At 57.6% G+C, this 22787-nt stretch overlaps 1 protein-coding gene across 4 annotated transcripts in view; it reads left to right on the top strand.

Annotated features, from left to right (window-relative positions):
• Positions 1–3615: 3615 nt before the first annotated feature.
• RARA (retinoic acid receptor alpha) overlaps positions 3616–22787 on the top strand; it is a 42924-nt gene continuing 23752 nt past the window's right edge. Inside the window, exon 1 of one of the 4 annotated variants that reach the window (XM_006214275.4) lies at positions 3616–3770. The gene's annotated coding sequence lies outside the window, so the exon portion shown is untranslated. Of the gene's footprint in view, positions 3771–5856; positions 6006–11219; positions 12847–15824; positions 15848–22787 lie in introns of those variants that run through there. The other 3 variants (XM_031686021.2, XM_006214276.4, XM_072938742.1) reach the window with 3 other exon arrangements.

Here is a 22787-nt window from a genome sequence, read left to right as displayed (position 1 = left end):
TGGAAATCGGGTTTTCTGTGTACTTTGTTAGTTTCCTTTCCTTCGGTTCTCCCCCCACTGTCAATTTCTAGGTCATCGCTGCTCTTAAGACTTCAGCAGTTGGAACAGGGTTGGTTCTGTCAATGATGCGTGAAGCAGACTTAGAGTCCCTGCTTGGCTTCCGCTGCCCTTGTGGGAGCAAAAGCTGATGTATGTTTGTCAGTGAAGTCTTAAGTGTAATTCAGACAGCCAGGGAGCAGACTGAGAGGAGGAAGAAAGTCCTTTTCTCGCTGAAGCTGTGAGCTCTGGGAAGGTGGTGGGATTTCTAGGGGGCTGGGCTGGGCTTGTGGTTACTAGTTTTTGCCAGGAGCCTAGGCTGTTTCACACGGAGTAGTGGCAGAGATGCTGACCTACATTCTTCCTCTTGAAGGTGGTGGGGTGTGTGTCTGTATCCTGGCTTATTTATTTTTCTTCAGAGAAGCAAATTAAGCATCCATAGTGTTGGTAGGTATTGCCATGGAAAGCACAGAGACACAATAAAATTGGTGTGGGTTGCAACCCCAGAGTTGCCACTGACATTTCTAGCTCAGTGAAGACCTGCCTGTGGCTGGGTAACTGGCGAAAGAGTGTGAGGTCCCCGCGCCCAGAGATCCAGAAAGCCGCCAGAGCTCTCTCTCCCCTCTCACTGCTCCTTGCCTCTATTAAATGCTCTTTTAAGAAATACCAGTAAGAACTGGGAAGTAGGAATGAGATATGACTTGGGGCTTCTTAAAAATATCTGTGGAGACGTGTTACCTTCACTACTGTGGGAGACCAAAAGAGAGAGCCAAAATGGAAATATTATTTACCTCGGTATCTGTGCCTGGGACCTGGGAGGTATTCAATAAACAACTGTTGAACGAACAGATAGGTGACCAGGTGAGATGCCGCCTCTCCCTCCATCCTGCGGACGGTTCTAATCTGGAGGTAGCATGCTGGTGCTTTTGCACTGAGGTGGAGCAGGCCACTGTAAAAGTTGCTCTCAAAAAAAAAAAATAAGTAAGTGGGGCACTCCATTTTACAACCTGTGTCAGCACAGCATTTATTGGCCTCACCTATGTTCCAATGGCTCCCTCTGATGTCCTGGTATTTTGCTTGAGGCAACTTCCATGTTGCTCCCAGGAAGCCTTGGCTTTGGGAAGACCGTCCTACCTACAGGGAAGAGAGGTGCCTGTCTGGAAGCTGTGCCTCTAGTTGGCAAAGGGCTAGGGAGGAACCCACCTTTTTAACTTTTTAACTTTTGGGGAAAGATGTGATTTCAGGTTCCACCCCTATCATGTGCTCTCGATGATGCTGTCTTCTCAGAAGAGGTGGTTCTGTAGGGGGAGAAGGCATGCCCTCTGGCCTCCCTTGATTTTCAACCCCAGCTCCAAGGCGCTGGTGGTAGAAGCTAATTGGGTGCAAGGGGCCTGGGTAAAGGCTGTCTGAAGACTGGCGAAAGGAGAGAGCCAGCTCCTTTTTAAGAAAGCTCTAATTGAGTTCTGAATCAGCCTCTCTGCCTTTGATCCCGCCTCTGTTTCCCACACTGCCTGAAAGCGCTAGATCAGCACTTTATAACAAGGGTGCGCCTGCTCCCCACACCCGCCCCCCCTCTCCTGATGCTCTCTGCTGCCGCCATCCACTGCTTGTCTCCTTCAGTTAAGATAATGAAGATGCTGAGAGATAAAATGTGTATTTAATAAGGGTGGGGGTAGGGAGGCGGAAAGGGGCAGCCAGGGCCTTCCCTAGTTTGGGGCCCAGCCAAAACTCAAGCTGAAAGCAAAGCTCGAGTAAGACTTGGCCCTAGGGTGTGGGGGTTTCTGGGCCTAGATCCAGCTGACTTCACTGCCTGCTGTTTGCCCTAAATTCCCCCACCTCCACCCTCTCACCCCCACACTCCTTTCTTTCCTCTCATCTCTCTCCCAATAGGAAAAAGGAGCATTGCTTCAACCGTATTTTCAGCTGGTAATTTGGCCTTTGGTGTGGTGCCCCCCACCCCAGAGTCAGCTGCAAGGTCGGGCTAGGGCAGCCCCTCCAGCCTGGGCCTGGAGAAGCTGTGGGTTCACAGCAGGGGGTGAAAAAAAGCTGGAGTTAATGAAGACCAGCTGCTAGTCTGGGTTCTGCCCACAGTTCGCTGCCTTTGGTGGTGGTTAGAGGTACGAGGGTGCGTGACCTCCATCCCTGGGCACAGGGATATCCTGTGGCAGCTGAGGCTTGCGCTGCTCTCTGAGCCAGGCTTTATCCTGAGGTTGTAATACAGGAGTCTGTTTCCCTCTTCCCCTGATCCTCCCCTCCCCAAATGACACTCAGCCCTTACTGAGCTTTATAACTGTAGTGGTGGCCCAGCTGAGATCTGAAGATCTCCAAGCTCTTCTGTAAACACTCATTAACTGCCTGGGAAGAACCGAGAGCCCTGTTTAACAGCTGGGAGAGAACTGAGGCACATTAGGGTGAAAGGCTTGACCTGAACTTACCCCATGGACTCCACTGTGGGGCCCTCCAACCTTGCCATCCAGCTCCTTTCCCCAGTTCCTTCCAGACAGAGACAGAGGTGGAGGCCATGCTGCTGCCCTCTCCCCTTCCAGGAAGGGGCCATCTCTCTCCCTTTCCTTGATTCTGTCCCTGACTTCCCCTGGCCCTTCACCCCATGACATTTTCCCTGCTCTGCTGCTGGAGATATGTGCAACCCTCCTTGCAAAATGTTCTCAGCCCAGCCCTCTGCAGCCTTCCCATCCACCCTTCCCTGGCCCACCTGGCCCACCAACCCTGAGCTCTCCCTTTTGGGCTACTGAGAAGGCGGGCTTTCCTAAACTGGGTCTGCAACACTGAAGTTGATCTAATTGTGCTAAGAGGTCCCCTGCCCCCTATATTTATCCTAAATGGTGCCTGGAAAAATACTCTTTCTATGACTTGTTCATTCAAGTTTCAGGATCCTCTTAAAGGCTGGGTCAGGGTGCAAGTTGACCCCGAGGTTCTGCATCCCCTTCTTTCACTGACAATTGCCTTTTCTCCTAATGGATGAAGCCCAACTTCCCCCAGCCCCACCCGCTTATCCTCTCACCTGTCTATCTGCACACCTCAACACACTCCCAGATACACATGCCTCAGTCTGAGGGTATAAAACTACCAGTTTCCAACTGCTATCCAAGTCGTACTGCCCTTTTTACTTGCTGGAAATAAGGTGGGGATTTTTTTTCCCCCTATCCTCCTGACTGGCCGCCTAGGCATTTAGGAATAGTGGGGAGTGATGGGGGAGACTGTGCTCTATCTATGAGGGAGAGGGTACAAGTGAGCTCCTGTCCAAAATGAATGCCCTCTTCTCAAATTCTCAATAGCTAGGCTGCTCAGGAGCGGTAGGGAAAGTGACCTTCACCCCACCTTCAGTACTAAAGCCCAAATCCATCTGTTTCCGGCAGGCAGAAGAAATATCTTTTTTCTCCTGTCCCATAATATCCTCAGCTAAAATCATCCATGTGCTGTGGATTTGAGACTGGGGACTGTTGATGTCTCCAGCCCATGACTCAGACCCCGTCTCTCTTCCAGTGAGTTCTTTCTGCCGCATCCGTTTAGCTCTGCACCCGCTGACCCCGGGGCTGGTGGAAGAGGGCGGGGAGAGCCTCCTGTTGGGAGAGTGGGCTTTAGGACCCAACGGGAACCCGTACCTCTTGCAGCAGCCTAACCCAGAAGCAGGGGGGAATCCTGAATCGAGCTGAGAGGGTTTCCCCGGTTCTCCTGGGAACCCCGTCGCCCCCCGCCAGCACGCACCTGAGCAGGTAGGACCACGCACACCCCTTCCCAATCCTCCCTCTGCCGGCCTTCCGCCTGGCCTCTCCGCTTCCGATCTGGTCGTTTCCCTCTCGGCAGTTCAGGCTTTCCCCGTCCCTCCTCCCCCACAGCTCGCTGTAGTCCTGGGAGGTGGGAGCCTGGGAACGGTGGGGTGTCTGAAAGCTCAGAGCCCCTGCACCCTCCGGCGCCCTGGCTGCACTTCCCCAGAGGCATTCCCGTTCTCCAGCTAAGGATGGAAACTGGGGGAAGGTCTGCCCAGGCCCCAGCCCCTGCACCCTCCTTTGCAGTATTGCCCAATACCCCTTCCCCCACCTCACCTCGAGGGGAGAATCGGCAGCGCTGGGGTAACTGGGGGGCGGGGAGCGGAGCCGGAGAGGGATCCGACACTCCCTGGGGGCTTCCTCTCTGGCTTCCTCTCTGCACCCCTAGCCTTAAGAGCTCAGGACTTTGCCCCTCACTCCTTACTCACCTTGTAGAACCAGTGTCCCCTTCCGGGCTCATTGCACACTTGAGTGGCCAAAGGCTTTGCTGGAGGGTAGTGGCGGTCGTGTTTTTTGGTGACTTTTTCCTCTGGGGAAAGTTCTTTTAGGTTAGAGTCCCTGGCAACACTTAACATCTATTGAAAAGAGCCCTCTGGCCCACTGTGTGTGTGTATGTGTGTGTGTGTGTGTGTGTGTGTCTGTATGTCTGTGTCTGTGGGGGTGTGTGTCTGTGTCTGTGTGTGTGTAGACCCTATAGTTGTAAGATCTATAAGCTTAGGATAGAGGTGGCTGCATGCACTGAAGGGGAGAGATCCCAGAGTATGGCCCAGGCCAGAAGAGACAGCCCAGATGGCTGGGGAAGGGGGTGTGGACCAGATCAGGGAGGCTGCCCAGCCATGCCAGCTCCCTGGGCTCCTTGGCTTTCAGAGCCTTGGACTCCTGGTGTTACCCAGAAGCTCCTGCCCTCCTGCAGGCGCTCGGGGAGGGGGTTGGATGGTACCTACTGTTTACAGTGACTTTTTCCTCCCTCTCTTGGGGGGCTGACAGGCCTTGTTCTCTGAAGATCTAGGGCATCTCATTCTGGTCTGGTGGGTTTGCAGGAAGGGTGAATGACTTGTCTGGGTAGACATGTGCGTAAGTGTATGTGTGGCCTTTGCCTCTGGGTGTAGGAGATCAGGAAGGGGAGCGATGGAGGAGATGGGTCACACTTTAGGGAACCCCTCTAGCTCTCTGTCTGGTAGGAGGCACATGTCCATCTGGTAACTCTGTCTGGGTAAGGGGTGTGCTCTGTATTCCTCCATGACAACCCCAGATCCCCTGAGGGTCGGTTTTGGAGGAAGGGGTGGATAATGGAGTGACTTCGGACTTAGTTTTGCTCTTGATGCCAGAAGGAAAGTAAATTCTGAGTGTAAGTCATGGACTGAAAATCAGAGGCCTGAATTTGAAACTCAGTTGGGTCATTTAACTATGTGCATTTATACAGGTCTCTAAGCCTCCAGTTTCTTCATTTATAAAAACGGCTATTGCTATTAACAAGCCCCGCTTGCCTGATAGCGATATGGCCATAAAGACCCCATAAGACAATGTATCCTAAAGCTGATGCAAATGGTAGTAACGGCGGGGGTGGGGGAGGGTTCTGGGATGGGATTCTCTTTCTAATCTAGGTCATCTCTCTGCCTTGTTTCCTTCCCCCATCCTTGCCCATCGGGGGATGGAGGAGCCAGGCGGGGCTTTCGCCCCAGTGGCTGCAGAATTCCCCTAATGCAGGCTGTACCTCCTGCTAGAGAGCTGGCCACCAGGCTTTTCTTCCTCTGGGGCTCCCCACTTTCTCCCCTGAGCCCTGTCTCCACCTTCCTTCTGCCATTCGTGCTCAGCGTCCTTGTCCCTGTCTCTCCCCTGCCCAGTGGCCTCCTTGTCCGGCTCACTGGGCAGGAGCCCTAATCGGATTCGACAGCTGAGATATGTGTGGCGGCTGAGAGCAGGCGGGAGGGAAGCCAGTGGGAGGATGGTATGAGGGCTGCCCCTGGCACTGCCCAGGCCTCCCAGGCACCACCGTGGGCCTGCTGACTCCCGGCTTGGCTTGGCCCCAGGGAAGGGGTGCCAGAGGAAGCTCAGGAACGAACAGGCTGGGGTCCAGAGAGAAGGGCAGCGGGGAACACACCTAGGATCCCAGGACCTCTTTGGACTTTAGTGCCCTTAACATCAGCGTTTCGGATTCTGACCGGGCGGAGAAGACAGCAGGTGAGAGCCAGGCTAGCCTGGTCCCCTCCTCCCCTCCCCATCCCCACAGCTCCACTTTCTTCTCTCTTCTTGTTATAGATATGTGTTCACTTTCCCTATCCAGCCCCTCTGGCCAGTTCCTCCTTAAGGGTCACGTCTGGGAGCTGCTGGGGGGCCCTGTGTGTCTGCTTCACTCCAGGCTGTTTCCTCCCCTCCAAGGTATTTCTCTCTCTCACTCTCTGGGCTGGGCGCCAGGACTCCTGGGTTTCCCGCCTGTCTCCTGGTGCAGGGCTGCCCTGCAGGCCTCCAGAGAGTGGCTAAGCTGGTTTCCTTCCTCCTGTGCGCGGAGAGGGCCTTCTCCCAGGGCTGGGAGGTGTCAAGAATCCAAGGTGGGATGGGGTGGGGGTGCTGTTGCCCATGGCACCACAGTACCCCGGCTCCTCCCTCCCAGCCTCTGACTCAGCTTGGGGGCAGCATATGCCCAGCCTGGCAGGCATGGCTGGTTCTTGCCTGTAGGCCTCCATCTTTACATGTGGGAGCCAAGGTCTTCTCTCCTTTTTAGCTTTTTTTTTTTTCCCATGGAATCTGGGGGTGGCTATCGAAACCCCAGTGTCTGCACCCATACATTTTGGGGAGCAGGGGATTAGCATAGTTGAGGCTGGGGCACTTTTGTCTTCCTTCCAGCTCGGCCTGGGATGAAGAAAACCAGCACAAACTTCCCCACGCCAATTCCCTCTGCCCTCAAAAGACCAGTCAGTGGAGCCAGGCCCTGCCCTCTTGGTGCCCACAATGTGGTTGGCACTGATTTGTCAGAAATTGGGTAGGTTTCCCTCTAGACCGCCTGCCTCCTCTCTCTCCTCCTCCCGCAGGGCAAGGACAGCTCTCTGATTGTAGGCACTTATGGGCAGGCCTCCCCCTAGGGAAGGGGTGTGTGATGCCCCCGAGATGGCCAAGTTGGCACTCAGCCCCAGGCTGGAGTGCTGGACATGGTTTGGAGCTGGGAGTTTGTAGGGGAGAGCAGGACTTGGGCCTCCCTGCCCCCCTCATTTCCTGCTCTTTGGGCAGCTGTGGGCGAGAAAGGCTGCAGGGACTATTTTTAGTTGGTCTGTCCCCTGGCAGGAGGGACGTGCAGAAAAGCACGGGGCAGGCAGAGGGGCTGGCCAAGGTGAGGGTAAGCAGGCAGGCGGAGGAGTGAGGGAGGGCCAGAGGGGCAGCAGTGAGAGCAAGGAGGCGTGGTGGGCAGGGGTAGGACCTTTCGGAGAGGCCAGGACCCAGGTAGATGGGCTGGGCTGGATGGAGGCGTCCAGGGGACCCCTGGCTCTCTCTGTCCAACTAGACTCAGAACCGGAAGACACTTTAGAGGCACCTGGACCATCCCTCCCTCTTACAGAGGGGGGAACAGGGGATGGGACTTGCCCTAGGATGCTCAGCCAGTCTTGTGTGCAGTGGAACCCCAACCCAGGCCCCTTGCACCGTTTTTCTCTTGTCACGGTCCCTCCCCACACCTGGTTGTGCTCCCTCCCCTCCTGCAGCAAGGACCTAGGCCAGGCGCCTGGTCTGTTTCCCTCTTGGCTTGTTTGCTCAGGGTCTCCGGTAAACCCCAGACTGGTTTGTTTATAAGTCTCCACCATGTGGAGAGAGTCTGTGTCCAGGCTGGAAGGAGGTCAGGGCTGGGGTTTGTTTAGGTGGCCTGTGGCCACTGGTGTGAATCAAGGTGCTGGGCAGTTTCCAACAGTCCCACAGGCTGGCGAGCCGGGGGCTTGGAGACACCTTAGGGAAGGGTCATCTGGTCTAACTTCATTTTAGAGACCCAGAGAGGGCCAGGGATGTGCCCACAGTCCCAGGATGAGTTAGGGACAGACCAAGGTCTAGGATGCAGGTTTCCAGACTCTCCAGAGCCCATTGTGAGCCCCCATCTTGCCATGCCTGGGTCATAGTGGTTGTTTGCCAATCCTGACAGCAAAGGAAAGGGGGTAGGGCTGATGGCAGGAAGATTACCATTGGCCTCTAATCACAGTCAGAAGTGAGCCAGGCCTGGAGACAGGACAGCTGGTTGAGGCTGAGGCTGGGAAAGTTCAGTGGAGAAATGTGGTCCCTCTGAAACTCAGTCTCCTGCCTCAGCCTCATCCCCAGGGTCACAGGTTGCACAGCTGCAGGGTTGCCATTCCATAGATCACGGTGTGAATGGCGCCCCCTGGAGTTGTTCAGGGCCCTGCTTGTGTAGCCTGTGTAGTGTCTGTCCCCCACCCTTTTGGAATCAGCTTCAGATCCAGCTGGAAGGAGGTGTCCCAGACGGGCTTTCATCCAACACCCACTCCCCACCCTGCCTCCTGCCACTCAGTGTCTCTGATTCCACCTCCTCCCCACCAAGCGGGTCTCACTGGGCCACAAACTGTGGCGCAGGGGCCCCTCCCCCGCCTCTGCTCAGTTTCTACGTCTCTAGGGGGCTGATTTATCATCCACTCCCCCCATCAGGCCTGCTGCAGAGTATGAGAAATCAATAGTGCAAATGGATTGAGGTTGTTCAGCCTGTCGGCTTCCCTTGGGCCCCATCAACTCTCCTAGGACTTGGGGAGTTACTCAGTCCCCTTCTGGCTCAACAGACGCAGAGATATACACAGCTAGTGGTTGCAGTCTGGACACTGAGCACAGGAATTATTCTTTCTGTCTGTTTCTGTCTTCCCTCTCATGCTTTCTCTCTCTCTCATATACTGGGCTGGTCTTAGCATGACAAATACCCTTGAACATTTATTTTCTAGCTTGGGTGGAGTGGAGGTGGAGGGGCTTAAAGGGCAGTCTGCTGCCAGCCAGAGGTGGGAGGGGAGCAGGTGGGTGAGGGAGGCTGTGCCCAGGGAGGAGGACTAGCTGGGGAAGGGATTGGGTGACAGCCCTTCCCCATAAGCCCCTGGTAATTCAATCCCAGCACCCCACCCTCCCGATTCCCCTCCTGCCCAACAACTTCAGCGGCTGTTGGCAGAAGCAGGGCTGGCAGAAGTGTGTATGAGTGCATGTGTGCGTGGAGGGGGTGAGAGGGGCTGTGGGGGCAGGAGGTGCTGCCAAGACATGTTAAAGGAGACTCACAGCCTGGGTACAACTTGGGTGGCAGGAGGAGGCGGGGCTGATGATGGGAGAGTGGGTGGTGAGTGATGGGCAAGGGACAGGCTGCAGAGGGACAGGGCAGCCCAGGGGTCTCACAAAGCTTGTCTGCCCTGGAGCAGGGCCTGGCGTGGTGGGGTTGGGCACGAGTGAGTGGGCAGGGGCGGCAGGTACAGCCATGGCTTGCCCCAGAATGCCTGTTCTTCACCAGGGGTGCATATTATCATGGAGGGCACTGCCTGCCCCTGTCCCCAATCCCTGGGCTGTGCTTGCTGGGTATCACAGTCTCGGTGACTAAGTCACTTCTGTCCTGGGGCTGGCAAGGTGCCAGTCTCAGCTCTTCTCGGTAGGTGAGTCAGTGCCCTGGCATCTCCCCCAATGCAGCTGAGTCACTGGCCGTGCCTGCTGGGCAGGTGGGCACTGTGCTTGGGGTGGGGTTGGGGGCTACGTGTGTAGCCCCTAGCATCTTCTCTGATCTCTCTCTGGCATGTCCTGGCCTCACCCACAAATCTGCAGAGCCATGCAAGGCTGATGTTTCTTCCCTATGCTCTGTTGAGGGTGTTAAGAAAGAGGTCGCAGGGTACTGGGTGGAAATGTATCTGGTAGAGTAAATGGTGGGGGAGTGTGGAGGGGATGGTGGTTTGGAATCTTAGCTCTGCCACTGATAAGCTGTGTGACCTTGAGCAAGGCAATTCCCTTTTTTGAGCCTCAGTTTTGTCATCTGTATGCCAGCAGGAGCCCTGCCCCCATTACCCTTCAAGGACTGTGAGAATCAGATGGGTGGGGCCATGAGGGGGCTTATGGGCGGAGCTTCTTTCGGGATGAGCTGGGCGGCTGGGGAGAGGAAGAGGCTTCAGCGGAGGTGGGTTCAGGTCCCAGCAGACGTCTCCACCCCACCTGCAACCAGATGGTTTGATGGGGGGCAGTGTTTCTCATCCTCTGTCCCAGTGACCCTGGAAGCTATTCTTGAGGAGTTCCCCGAGCGGGGTGTGAGAGGGAGGCCTTGTTTTGCTGGAAGTGTGGGCCCTCCTGGGGTGTCTCACAGCTATTTTGTATCTCCTTTGTCTGCCAGGGGCTGTCACGGGCCCTGCACCTATCAGGGCTCTCTCATATTTCCTCTAGTTGGAGAGGGATCCGAATTTTGGGAAACCAGCCGCTAGCTCCTCCCCCAGGCCCACTCCTGTCTGCAGGAGGGAAAGTGTAGGCCCCAAGAAGGGGTATCCTTTCTAAGGAGTGAGGAGCACCTAGAGCTGGGGCTTTTCTCCCTCTCCCAGTCTCCTGCTGCCTCCTGCGCTCTTCTCCCCTCTGGCATGAGGGTCCCTGGAGGGTGGGGGGGATGAGGACCCCATTGTGGGCCCAGCACAGCTGGAGTTCAGCTGGGCAGAGAGGGAGTGCTTAAAGGTGTGCAGGCTGTGTCCTTGTACACATGGGTGCCAGTCTTCTGTGCTGGAGTGTCTGACCCCCTGTGGGGAGCACGGTTGTGGGTGCATGAATTTTTTCCCTCATCTGCAAGGGGGCCCACTGCTACCTCTGTTCAGGAGTGTGCCCCGCCTTCTGCTTCATGACCTTGTGTGGGTCATGAATGCCTGTCTTGTATGTGTTTGTTCTGTGTGCTCATGGATACGTATACATGTGTACCCTGGGTATACACATGGGGTGTACACACGGGTGCTCTGAATGTGCATATATGGGTGTCAGGTGTGCATCTGCACACCTGAATCTCCATGTGCAGGCGTGTACCTGACTCCATGAGCTGGCAGGTAAGTGTTAAGGCCACCTTTCGTGGGAGGCAGTATACCTGTGTTTATGCACACTTACATTTTTGTGTCCATGCTTCTTCCCCTCTAGCCTCCGCTGGAAGGAAGATTGATCGAATCTAGGCCAGGAGGAGCCTGTGCGGGCTGGGGGTGGCTGGCACTGAGTTCCCTCTCAGGCTGGTCCAGGCGGCGCCCCCTGCTGCTGGCTCGACTCGAGCTGGGAGGCCTTTGGTGGAGGGGTTGGGGGGGAAGGGGTTAAGCGTTGGCGTCCACATCTGGGAGCCATTGGCGCATTCCTGCCCGCTGAGCGCATGTTTGCGGATGGATCTGGACGGGACGGGGCGGGAGGGGCTGGGCGGGCGGTTTGCACCGGCGAACGGAAATCCAGACGGGAGTGGGAGACTGCCCAGCCCCGCAGGCGGGAAGAGGCCTAGGGAAGCGCTGCCCCGGCGCCCTTCTCCTGCGCCGGACCTCAGGGCAGAGCGTCCCGCGGGCCGGGATTGTCCTACCTCACCAAGGCTGGGGACCTAAACCTGGAGAGAAACAATCAGAAACTTCAATTCTAGAGCCTTCCCTGCAACGTGCGATCGTGGACTGAACCCAGTGTCCACTCCTAGCCTCGGGTTCCTCGCCTATAAAGCGGGGGCCGTCGGGCCGGCGGGTCTGAGATCTCCGCCAGCCGGGTCAAGCTGAGCTTCTCCTCACTGGGGTGGAGGCCTGGGAGGGTGGCACTTCCCCTTCCAGTGGGAAGTCCTATGGGGGCACTTGTGGCCACTTCTCTGACGGAGAACGGGGGGGGGAGGGGTGTTCCCTAGTGATTCCTCTTTCTCTCCCCGCAGTAGGCTGCTCGAGGTGGGGACAGGGTCCTTCCAAACGGATCAGCAGGCTGGGATGGGGCTTGTGGCTGTGCAGGGGCTTGGGGTCTCTGTAGAGGGAGAGTGGTTCAGATCTTGCCCCGTTGGAACAAGAATGCGGGCTTTCCTGGCTCCTCCAGCCTGGGCCAGGAGAAAGAAGCTCGAGTCTGAGAGTCCCATATCATGTAGGGGTGCTCCTGGGCGCCCCCTTCTCGGCTTTTGCAAGATCCTAACTGCCCCTGCCCTTTTTGGGGAAGAGTACTGGGGGTTGCTAAGAGATTGGGCTGGGCCAGAGTCCCTCCGACCCACTTGAGCTAGAGCAGTGTTTGGGGGAAGAGGAGAGGAGGTGTACTCGACGGCGGTGTACCTGCTATTGCACTTCTTTTTTTTGCCGGTAAGAAGATTAAGATTCAGAAAAAGGAAGCGACTTGTTCAAGGTCACACACACAGCTCTCAGTTCCAACGGGTTCCTGGAGGAGGTTTATAATTGTACGAGTCAGGGGCCTGACAGCTAGGGCTGGGGTCACTGTATTCACTTCCATATTACGTCGCCGAGGTCTCTAACCACGGTTTAGGTGTGAGGGGTGTGTGTGTGTGTGATCTGTGCCCCTGTGAGTGTGGGTGTGTGTGGTTGGGGGGAGGGGAGTGGGATACCCCACACTGCAGTCCTTTCTCCACCGAGCCTCCTCTCCATACTTTGCGCAGAACTTCACCCCCTCCTCGCTCTGAATCTCCTTTTGGGGCAGAAGGAGGGATTCTCCCAGTTTCCCACGGTCCAGCCTTCAGCTAGGCGCGGCTCCTTTAAGACTCACCCTTTCCCTGGGTCTATCAGGGAGGGAGGGGGAGCGTGAGCTTGTGAGTCCGCCTCTGGCTGGTGATTGGCCGGTGGGCGGATGGGGGCGGGCCCGAGGGTGAGGGCCTCCCCGCTGCTCGGTACCCTCCGCCCCCCTAGTCTGGGGCTCCGGGTAAAGTTTCAGCCTCCGCACGTGACTCGCCATGGCCGCTGCCTGCGCCCCGCGCCCCTGAGCCGCGGCCCCCCAGACCGCTCCTCTCCCTGGACCCCGCAACTCCTGACGTGGAGCAGCTCCAAACGCAGGGTCAGTGCAGACGCCGTGCCCGCGGGCGACCCGGACGGATTGCGTCCCCTCCTGCGAGGTAACCTCTCCCCCCGGGATTTTGGAGAGCCTCGGGCTCCCGGAGGCGTCGGGGTCCCTTGGCTTACTCCTGATAGGATCTTCGGGCTGGGACCGGGTGCTGGGGGGGTTCCGACGGGAACCTGGGGTTTCCTGGGCTTCCCAACCCGCCGCCTCTGTGCCCAGGATGGGGGAGCCCCGACTGTGCGTCTGTCTGCGCCGGTGTCTTCGCGCGCAGCCGTGAGGCGTCTGGGGCAGTCTGCCGCTTGTGTCTCCCGCGCCCGAGCTCTGGCAGAACTGCCGCTGGGAACTCCTTCTCTCTCTCGCTTTTCCCTTCACAAACAAGCAAAACAAAAAGACTTTCAAACCTGTTTGGGGAGAGATCGGATGCCCAACGGACTAGCCTCCTCCTCCTTTCCCTCCTGTTACCTGAGCCGCCCTGTGGTTTGGGGAGAATCAGCCCGGGGGCCCACCCCCATTCAGAGGCTGGGGGGCGGGGCTCATTCAGCTGGTGTCCCCCGTGGAGTGCGGGGAGCCGTCAGAATTGGGTACGGGAACCAGTGCAGCCAGGGGAGGGATGTCTCTGCGTCTGGTGTTACCATGGGGTTGTGGGAGCTTTGAGGGGTGAGGGGAGGAAGGAATAGATTGGTCGTCTTTGCTCTGCGGAGGGTGTGTGGGACCTGGTGCCACCCACGAGGCGGGGGAAGCTGCTAGCCAGATGTGTATGTGGGAGGGGGACGTTGGAAAATCTGCTTGGCAATGCCTCTTCTTCCTGGGCATTGCCCTATTGTCAGGCTACTCCGTCGGAAGAGGGATGGGCCCTCAGTGTGCTAGGCTGGGGATGGGGGCCGAATCATGTGGAAAACAGACAAGGAAAGCCCCCCGGTCTTGGGGACACTTCTCCATCATCCACCCTATCTTGGATAGGATGCCTATGTGCTGGCGTGGAGGGGTACCCCTGGCCCCCACCTAGTGCCATTTTCCTCTTCTGTAACCAGATTGCTTTCTACCTGTGAGATGTGTGCACATGTATGTGTGTGTATGTTCTCAGAGAGCCTTGTTCCTGCGAACACTCCCCCACTCCCTGCTGCTTACCCCCAACCCTCACCTCTGCTCCTGATCACCGTCCCTCCTCCAGTTTCCTGGTTGGGAGATTTAAGAATGTCTCTTGTCTCCTTCCCTGGCTGCCTGGTCCTGGTCGTAGAGCAGGGTTGTTCTGGGGAAGTGGTTCAGTAAGGACACCAGGTCTTGCTAGGAAGTGGGCTCAGGCCCCAAACTCTCCTCCAGGGCCTGCTGTTTGATGGGGAGGCTGGGCCGGGGAAGCCCCATGTTGCAGTGGAGGAGGGGGTGGCTTGGAGCCTTGGGGCTTCCCCTGTGAGGGATGGAGATGAGTCTGGGGGAGGGAACAAGAGAAAGAATATTTGGAGCTGGAGGGAGGAGGGGGCAGTTGTGGAGTCAGGGAGTTTGTGGCTATGAAAGATGTTGGTGCTCTGGGAGGGGCTAGGACATCCGTTCTGCCTGAGAGTCTGGGTCATGCTGGTCCTGAGGCAGAGTGGTCACTGGGGTCAGATGTGCGGAGGCCCTTGGGAGATGAGGCTCTTGAATTTGGAGGGACTTTGAGGGTGTGAGTGAGTGTGCGTGAGGTGGTCACCTCGGGAGTCTCCTGCCATGCTGGTGAGGGCAGGACAGATGGCAGTTCTGAGAAGACCCTGGGTTTGGAATGGCTTAATCCTGGCCATCTCCTCTTATAGTCCCTAAATCTCCCGGTCCTTCAGGTTGACCCCAAATGCCCCTGCTATCACTCTGGGAAACCTCTCTGGTCTCCCTCTGACTCCCACACATGTGGCAGCCTGGCAGGAAGCTCGCTGTGGGCAGCCCCATCCTGATCCCCCCATGCCTCCCCCGCTGGGCACAGTCACCCACATGTGCCATGACGTGGTTCCTGCCACCTCGTCTGTTGTGGGGAAAAGGGCATTGTCTGAGTGGCCCTTCAGGTCTGTTTGGGGGGCATTGACCCAGACCTCAGTTAATTAGCTCCTCTTCCTCTAAATCATTTGGTCTTGGAAGCTGTCTCTGCCTTCTGGGACCTCCCCCTCCACCCCAGCCCCCCCACTGCTTGCTCAGATTCAAGGTCTTAGGTGGGGTGGTCATCAGAGCTATGTGACAAGGTGGGGCCTGCCCCCAAGTAAAACCTCAGTGCCCCGTTCCCTGTCCTGTGGGTGGCATGGGCAGGGCAGGCCCTAGACTAGGCGGTATGGGTGGGTGTGTTTGGGACTCTGTGGGGTCCACTGAGGAGCACTGTCTGGGATCAGGAGTTATGGGCATCTGGGGAAGGTAATTTTATCCCCGTGATGAGTAAATGGGGTCATCTCCACTCTCCCAGTGCCCCACACCCTTTCTAATGGTAGTGATTTGGGGAGTGTGGGAAGCTGGCAGGGCCCCTGGCAAAATGGCCAGGGTTGTCTTGACTTACTGGGTTTTGGGAAAGGAGTGTGGCAGCTGATACCCCAGTTCCCAAGGCTTTGGCTACACGTCGTCCTCTCTGACGCCTGCTGTCTCCCCCCTCTCTTCCCCTCTCCTCCCTCTGGCTGCTGTACGGAGCCCACAGGGTTTGTGGGGGGATGTGGGGTGGGGGTGAAGGCCTGGATCTCCGTGTGTGTCCAGGCAGTGTTCTGGGGATTGGCAGGATTGGCTGAGGGAGTCTGGGCATCCCTGCAGGGTGGGCGGCATGCGAGGACCAGGCTCAGAGTGTGAGAATGTGTCAGTGTCGGTGTGTCTGTCCCGTCTGGCTCGGGCGTGGGTGTCTCTTGCTCGTCTGGCTCTTGCCTCCCGCTCCAGTCCCCGCCCCCCCTCCTCAGCTGGGACCGCCTGCTTGCTCTCTCTCTCTCCGCAACTGGAGCCTCCCTTGCCTGTTCCTGGAATTTGGAGAGGAGGAGGAGGAAGAGGCCGGCAGACAGACCTCCCACACTCTAGCCTGCCCGCCTGGCATCGTGGGGAAATGAAATAGGTGCTATGGAACTAAGGTTTGCCTGCCTTCCCCAGACCTTCCAACATATATCACAGAGTCCGTGGTGGGGGTGGGGGACAGGAGGCAGGTCTCACAGAAGGTGCCTGGGCTGCCCCCCCCCACCAGGCAGCTATGCCTCCTTCTACCCAGCATCCCTCCAGGGCCCCTACCGGGACCTCCAGGCACCACTGTCAGCCTGGAGAGCGGGTGGAGGATTAGGCTGCTGCCAGCCTGGCCGGCACCTGTTGCCAACCCCCAGCCCTGTAACTGGAGCTGGCCGGGGAGCGGGGCTGCAAAATGACAGGTGGAATTTCTGCAGCCAGGCAACCCCCCACCCACTGGATATGCCTTTCCCTTCCGGGCCCCGGAACAAGGAAAGCCTGCTCCCCCCTCCCACCGCCAAGTGTCAACCTGATCTCGCAGATGATGTCCCTATCCTGCCTGTGGGGGCAGGGCCTGGGAGATGGGCAAGGGGATGAGTTTATTTCTCCTGGCCCAGTGACTCCCACCCCCATCACCAGCTGCAGAGCTGCATTGCCCTTGTTCAAGTTTTCTGAGCTCCGCTGCTCTGGCAGGGCTGGGGGGCATGGGGGTGTGTAGATGGGGGTGGTTCTCTGTTAATGTTTTAATTGCATAAAAACTGGGAGCTCAGCTCCAGGCCAGTGGGGAGTCTGGGTCTGGCTGGCCGCCCGGTTTGGGCTAAATATAGTCTGGGACATCTGCAGAGAAGGGGAGGGGGTGGAGGGAGGTTCCATTCCCCCCACCTCTGGCCAAGGTGCCCTCGTCTGGGCGGGCACCTTGGAGCAGGGAGGGGGATTCCTCAGCGCAAAAGGCGCAGGGGAGAGACGGTGGGGGCGGGGCACAGTTGGGACCTCGCCTGCCTGGAGGCCAGTAGCCGCCTGAGATGAACCCGGAGACTCAGGACTGAGCTGGAGTGGGGCGTGCCAGGGCTGGATCCTGTGTCTCTGCGCCCCTCCCCCTAGAGCTGCCTGAGGTCAGGCAGTCTCTGTGTGTCACTGCGCCCGGTGGTATGTCACCGTGACCCACTCTGTGTGCCTGTGTATACACACCTACCTTGGAGTAGCTCCCTCCCGGCCCCTCCCCTGGAGCCTTTGTCCCCTGGGTCCTACTGCAGTTCCCCAGCCCTCCTTCCTTGTGTCCTTTGCCCCACAGTGAAACCTTCAGCCCAGGAATCGAGACTTGAGAAGGGGAAGCTGCGGTGGGGAGTTCTCTGATCTCCAGTCACGGCAGGAAGTGGAAGGGAGGGGGACCAAAGGGGGAGAACCATGAGTGGCAGGCGGGGAGGGAGGGTCCATCAGCCCTGTGACCAACCATGCACACTGCGGTGGGGGATGGCCACCCTCCTCGCTGCCCCTTTCCCTCCAGTTCCAAGTGGGGGAAACTTAGGGGACAGCTGATTCTCCAGGGGCTGCTAACAATCTTCAACGCCCCCCCTTGAAAAAATGTCTTCCTGTCACGTGGCTGTCACTTCCTGTCCCACTGTGGTTCCCGGGATGTTTGTTATTGGTTGCCATGGAGACGGCCGCCTTGGGCCACTACCCTGGTTCTTGTGGGGAGGGAGCTGCTCCTCCCCCTAGGCCCACAGTTGGGGGGGGTTGGGGGACCTGCCCAAGGGGCTGTTTCAGGCTGAGTGTGTGTGGTCTCCGATGCCCCAGATCCCCCAGGGCCCCCCAGACTTCTGTCTGTGGGAAGGAGTCACAGCCACCCACTCAGACTGAGTGTTGCAGAGACTGTGACCGCGTCTGGCTGTTTGGCTGTGGCTGCCTGTGAGCCTGACTGACTGTGCAGACCATGCTCCTTCCAGCGTGGGTCCCGCCGCCTCAGAAAAACGACCAGTCCCTATCCCCCTTTCACTTTGGAGCCTTCTCCCGTCATGTGTTCTCATGGCAACTACCCTCCCCAGGTAGTTTCTGTAGCTTCTAGGGGTCCAGGCTGGAGTGAGGGGGGATTCTGCGCAGGCTCCCCGGTTGTGTGTGTTTTGGAGGTGGTGGTCTGCAGAGCATCCTCTACCCTCCACAGGGCCTGCACCAGCTTCTGCCTGACCCCGCAGGCCCTGTGCATTACTGGGCAGACCCTGGGACTCTGTGACCATCCTTTCCATCCCCTGGTGGGCTTCTCTGTTCAGCTAGGGATGTAGAGGGGAAGAGACTCTTTAGCTCCAGGCCCAACTGAGTAGGCCGGTGCTTAGTAGGAAGTTCCTGGGGGGCCGATGGATGGGGGATATGGGGCGGGGCACAGTCTGACTCAGGCCTGGTCTGGGGTCAGAGCCAAAAGGATATCCTGAGGCAGGAGGGGGCCGTTCCCGGCTTCCCTGCAGCCTGGGTCCCCAGGGAGGGATGCTGGGAGGGGTTTGGTAGTACTGTGTCCTGCTGACAGCCTGTCTGCCCTGGGCTTCAGTCTCAGGGTTGGAGGGGTGGATTGCTGTAGCCTTGCACACACACCTCCAGGCACAAACTCACGCGCGCACACACACGCACACTCCCCTACCTGCTGCTCTGTGTGTGCCCCCCCCATTGTGAGAGTTGTGCTTCCTGCCCACTGCAGAGGGGAGACAGTGGTGAGGGGGCAGCTGCCAAGGTGGGGGTGGGGAAAGCCCCGTGCCAGGCTGATTGTCAGGACGGTGGTTTCCAAGCTGGGGGGGTCCCCTTTTGTCTGTGCCCCTTCGGTCCCCAACCCGGACAGGGCTGCCTTTGTGTGGTCCACACGCTCCTGTGGTCTGGCTGTGGCCTCAGCGGCCTCATCTCTTCCTCTTCCTGTTTTCTTCCTTCCCTGTGGGTCGGTCCCTTTCCTGGAGGCCTGGGCTGCCCCCTGCCCTTTCACCTACTCTCTGCTCTGAGAGAAACCTGGGTGGGAGGCTTCAGCTCTGGTTCTGGGTGGGCCCCTCAGCCACCCCGGGGCTTCAGAGCCCTGAGCACCTTTCCCAGGGGCTCTGGGTGTGGTCCCTGGGGCTGCAGGAGTAGGGATACTGCCCTGGCTGGCAGAGACCCCCAGCTTCGTCCTCCCAGAACCGGGCCTGTCCTGGGCTTGGGTTGTGCAGTTGCCCTTTCTGCCTGGTGTTCAGGCACGGCTGAGATGGTAACACATGGAGGTCAGGCAGCACTGTGCAGCTGGGGTAGAACCTTGGCCTGGTGGGGTACCAGTTGGGGAGACATCAGACCTGCTTTTCCGGGACTAAGGGCTGCGTCTTGAGACAGTGGGGCACAGACAACATCCAGAGGCAAGACGCTGGACTGCAGCTCTCCCTGGACTCTCCCAGGATGTGCTCAGGGCCTGTGCATGCTTGAGACAGGCTTTTGAACAAGTCCTAGCTCCAGCGAGGCAGGCCTGGGCTTCTGAGGGGCTGGTGGGGAAGAGATGCCCTCCACCTGTCCCAGCCTCACCCCACGGATCCTTCTCAGGTCCTCCTGGGGTGGTCTCTTTCAAAATGAGGCTGGCCTGGCTAGCTTCCTGCAGCCCAGAGCCGGGTGAGCAAAAGGTAAACAGAAGACCCGAGTGGCCGCCTGCCTTTTGAGGAGAGGAGAGAGGGGCCCCTGGAAAAAAGGGGAAAAGGGAGTAGTGTTCATCAGTCGGCTGATCTGAGGAGGATGGGGGAAGGGAGACATTGTGGTTTTGTGTGTGTGTGTGTGTGTGTGTGTGTGCGCGCGCGCGCGAGTGCGTTTTCCTGGAAAGTTTATAAATAGTTCCAGCCCACTGTTCTGGTTTGAAATCTGCCCTGTCCCGCCCTGCCCTGCTCTGCCAGCTCCTGGCAGAGGAGGGGGTCCAAAGGGGCCGGGTCGTTGCTCTGCCAGGTCTGGAGTCCCTGCCCCCCACCCCCTAGTTGAGCTTGAGCTTCGGGTGTCATTTGCATATGATTCATTGACTGTCTAGAATGCTTAGGAAACCCCCATCTCCCCTTCTTTTAAGCTCCCAATCCTTGTCCCCTCCTCTCAGCCCCTCTGGGACTGCCTGGCTTCTAGTCCTTGGGAGCCCGTTGTTGTGGGGAAACCCAGGGAGCAGAGAGAAGAGAGTGGATGAAGAAGGGGGGCTGGGCCAGCTGGGTTTGGGGACCCCTGGCTCCTCTCCCCTGAGGGTACAGGAGGAAATAATCTATTTCTCCTCCCCCCTCCCCCTCCCCAAATCCAAAGGTTTCCCTTTTTTGGTTTGTGAAATGAAAGAAGGGAATTTGGGAAAGGGTTGTGGTCAGGCCTCCACCCACACCCCGAACAGTCCTCACCCCACATTCCTCTTCTCAGTCTGGGGGGGGGAGCAGACCCTGGGAAATGGGTAATTCTTCTGCCAGCCCAGCCTGCAGATGCTGGCCCTGGTTGGGAGAAGGAAGGGAGAGCTGACACAGTGCCCAGTGAGGCACAGAGCAGGGAGCCACCCAAGTGGTGCTGGTGGGCTTGGGGGAGGAGGGGACCCTGTCAACCCGAACCTCCTATTTGCCAGGCTCTATGCTCGGTGCTTTCCAGGACTTTTATCTCTTAAATCACATAACCAGTTGTTGAGGTAGGCAGTTCACAGGCGAGTAAACAGATGCTCAGAGAGGTTATGTGACTTGCCTAAGGTCACCCAGAGTGGCAGAGCTGAGATTTGACCCTTCAAACCTCTGCTTCTTTCACGGCTGGTTCTTTATAGCTCAGTCAGCTCTTGCTTCTTCCCCAGGGTGTGACTCTGGGGACATAACGAACGCCTGACCCTGGAGAAGGGATCCTGGCACCTTTTAGGGGTGAGGGAGGCCCCAGAGGACAGGGGTGCATGGCTGGTGGCAGCCCCCATCCCACCCCTCTTTCTCCCCGTGCCTAGCATGGGCTCCGAATGTGGGAGGTACGGGCCTGTGGTTTTTCTCTCCGACGAGGGTGCCCATGGGCAGTGGAGGTGGCAGGCATAGGGTGGAGGTTGGATGTGGGTAATTTGTTTTCCCTTTCTTTGGTGCTGGTTTCGATTCTCTGACAGTGTCTTCTCTACCCCTGGGTGCAGGGGGCCAGGGCCCAGGCATCTCCCCAGGGGTCATGGTTCCAGAGGGGCCTTCTGAGGCAGGGCCTGTGCTCTTTGGCCCCGCCCCCATCATCCCTGCCCTTGCCCATCCCTGTTCCTTGGCCAGTCTGGCCGTTGGCCCATTTCTGTGACCTTTACCCCCTCCCTTGGCTCAAGGCTGCCCCTGGGGAGCTGAGTAACTTTGCACTGAAGTTTGCAGGCTGAGAGCTCCTTTAGTGAGGCTCTGATGGGGGAGGGGGAGGGGGGCCTTCCAGCCTCTCCCTGGGGTGTGTATCTGTGGGCGAGATTTTAAGTATGGTCCAGTTTCAAACTACTTGGGAGCAGAGTTAAGGCTTTGAGGTGGTTGCTGTTAATCTCTCCTCTAAGGTCAAGGGTGGGCTTCAGAGGGTCCAGACTGAATCTGCCCCCACCCCTCCAAAGCCAGGTCAGTATGTATGGGGTCTGGAGTGAATAGCTTCCTGGGCCTCGGCCTCGGGCCTCACTTCAGGGAGCGGGCCCCTGGGTGGACCTGAATCCACCCGACTGTTTCTCAGAGGGTGCACCTCTGTGCATATTTGGACCCTGGGTCGGCAAGGAGGCAGGTGCGGAGGCCAGCCTGGCTGGGTGAGGGCCAGGGGATGTGCAGTTTGGGAAACCGTGGGGCTGTGGTTGTGTGTCTGTGGGGAGCTGTGTCCCGGACTGTGCACGCAGGCCTGGAGCCGGCTTCACTGTGTGTGGAGCCCTGGTGTGGAAAGGTCGCACCCCCAGGTTCCCTCTCCTCACGTGCCACGTGCACGCCCGCACACACACAGGCTGGGCGTGCAGAAGTGCTCTTGCCCACCGGATGCTTTCCATAGACCTGCGTATGTGAGTTTCTGCAAGTGTGTGTGTGTGAGTGTGTGTGTGTGAGAGAGGGTCTGACTGTCAACGCCAATGAGGCTCAGGCAGCCCCTCCTTCCCTTGCTGGCTCGAGTTCCCCTTGTGTGGGGCCCCTCAGGGGTTGGGGGAGCCAGGGCGGCAGCTGGCCCGATGGGTGGGGCCCCTGTTTCTCTGACGTCAGCCTCTCTCCGGCCTGGGAGGGAATCAGCAGGGGCCCGGGGAGGGAAGGGGGCACCTCACTCAGAAATAAGGAGAGAGGCCCTATGGTTGTCATAATTAGTAACAGTGAAAAATCATGGTCATTAACCAGGTCCAGATTTCTCTCCTAGGGGAGTTGCCCCCTCCCTAGCAAGTACCTGTCCCCGCCTCCCCTCCCTCAGCCCCTCACAGGCACAGGCTGGCTGGCTGGCTGAGCTGGGCCCAGAAGTCCTGGCCTCATCCACAGTGGCCTTGGCAGAACTCCCCATCCCAGGCATGGTCCTCGGCCAAATACTGGCCGTGTGTGTGTCCCCTGGATTCCAGGTCTGAGCCTGGAGCTTGGAACCTGGTATGGCCTGAGCTTGGGGAGGAAGGGGTTGGAAAGGGAGGCAGTCCTTATTTTGGGTCTCTGTGGCTCTGTTTTCTTCTTTTGTTTTCTTTTTCTTTCCTTTCTCCCTTCCTTTCTCTCTGTCTTCTTTTTGACAGCTTAATGGAGATGTCATTCATATACCATAAAATTCACCCCTGAAAGTGTACAATTCAGAGAGAATTTTGTATTTTCACAGAATGGTGCAACTATCACCACAATCACTTTAAGAAAATTTTCATCACTCCCAAGAGAGCCCCCATACTCACTAGCAGGCACTTCCCATTTCTCTCAAACCCTTGTCCCAGTGCCTGGTAACCACAATTGACTTTCCGTCTTTATAGATTTGCCTCTTTTGGACATTTCATATAAATGGAATCATACAATATGTGGTCTTTTACAACTAGCAGAATGTTTTCAAGGTTTACCCACGTTGTAGTGTATAGATCAGTATTTGTTCCTTTTTATGGCAGAATAGTATCTCATTGGATGGATGTACATTTTATTTCTCCATCATCAGCTGCTGGACATTTGG

The sequence above is a fragment of the Vicugna pacos genome, chromosome 16 (genome assembly GCF_048564905.1).
Source record: "Vicugna pacos chromosome 16, VicPac4, whole genome shotgun sequence".
NCBI classification, from domain to species: Eukaryota; Metazoa; Chordata; class Mammalia; order Artiodactyla; family Camelidae; genus Vicugna; species Vicugna pacos.
The sequence above is the reverse complement of the archived record's forward strand: the minus strand, read 5'-3'. Positions and strand labels throughout refer to the sequence as shown.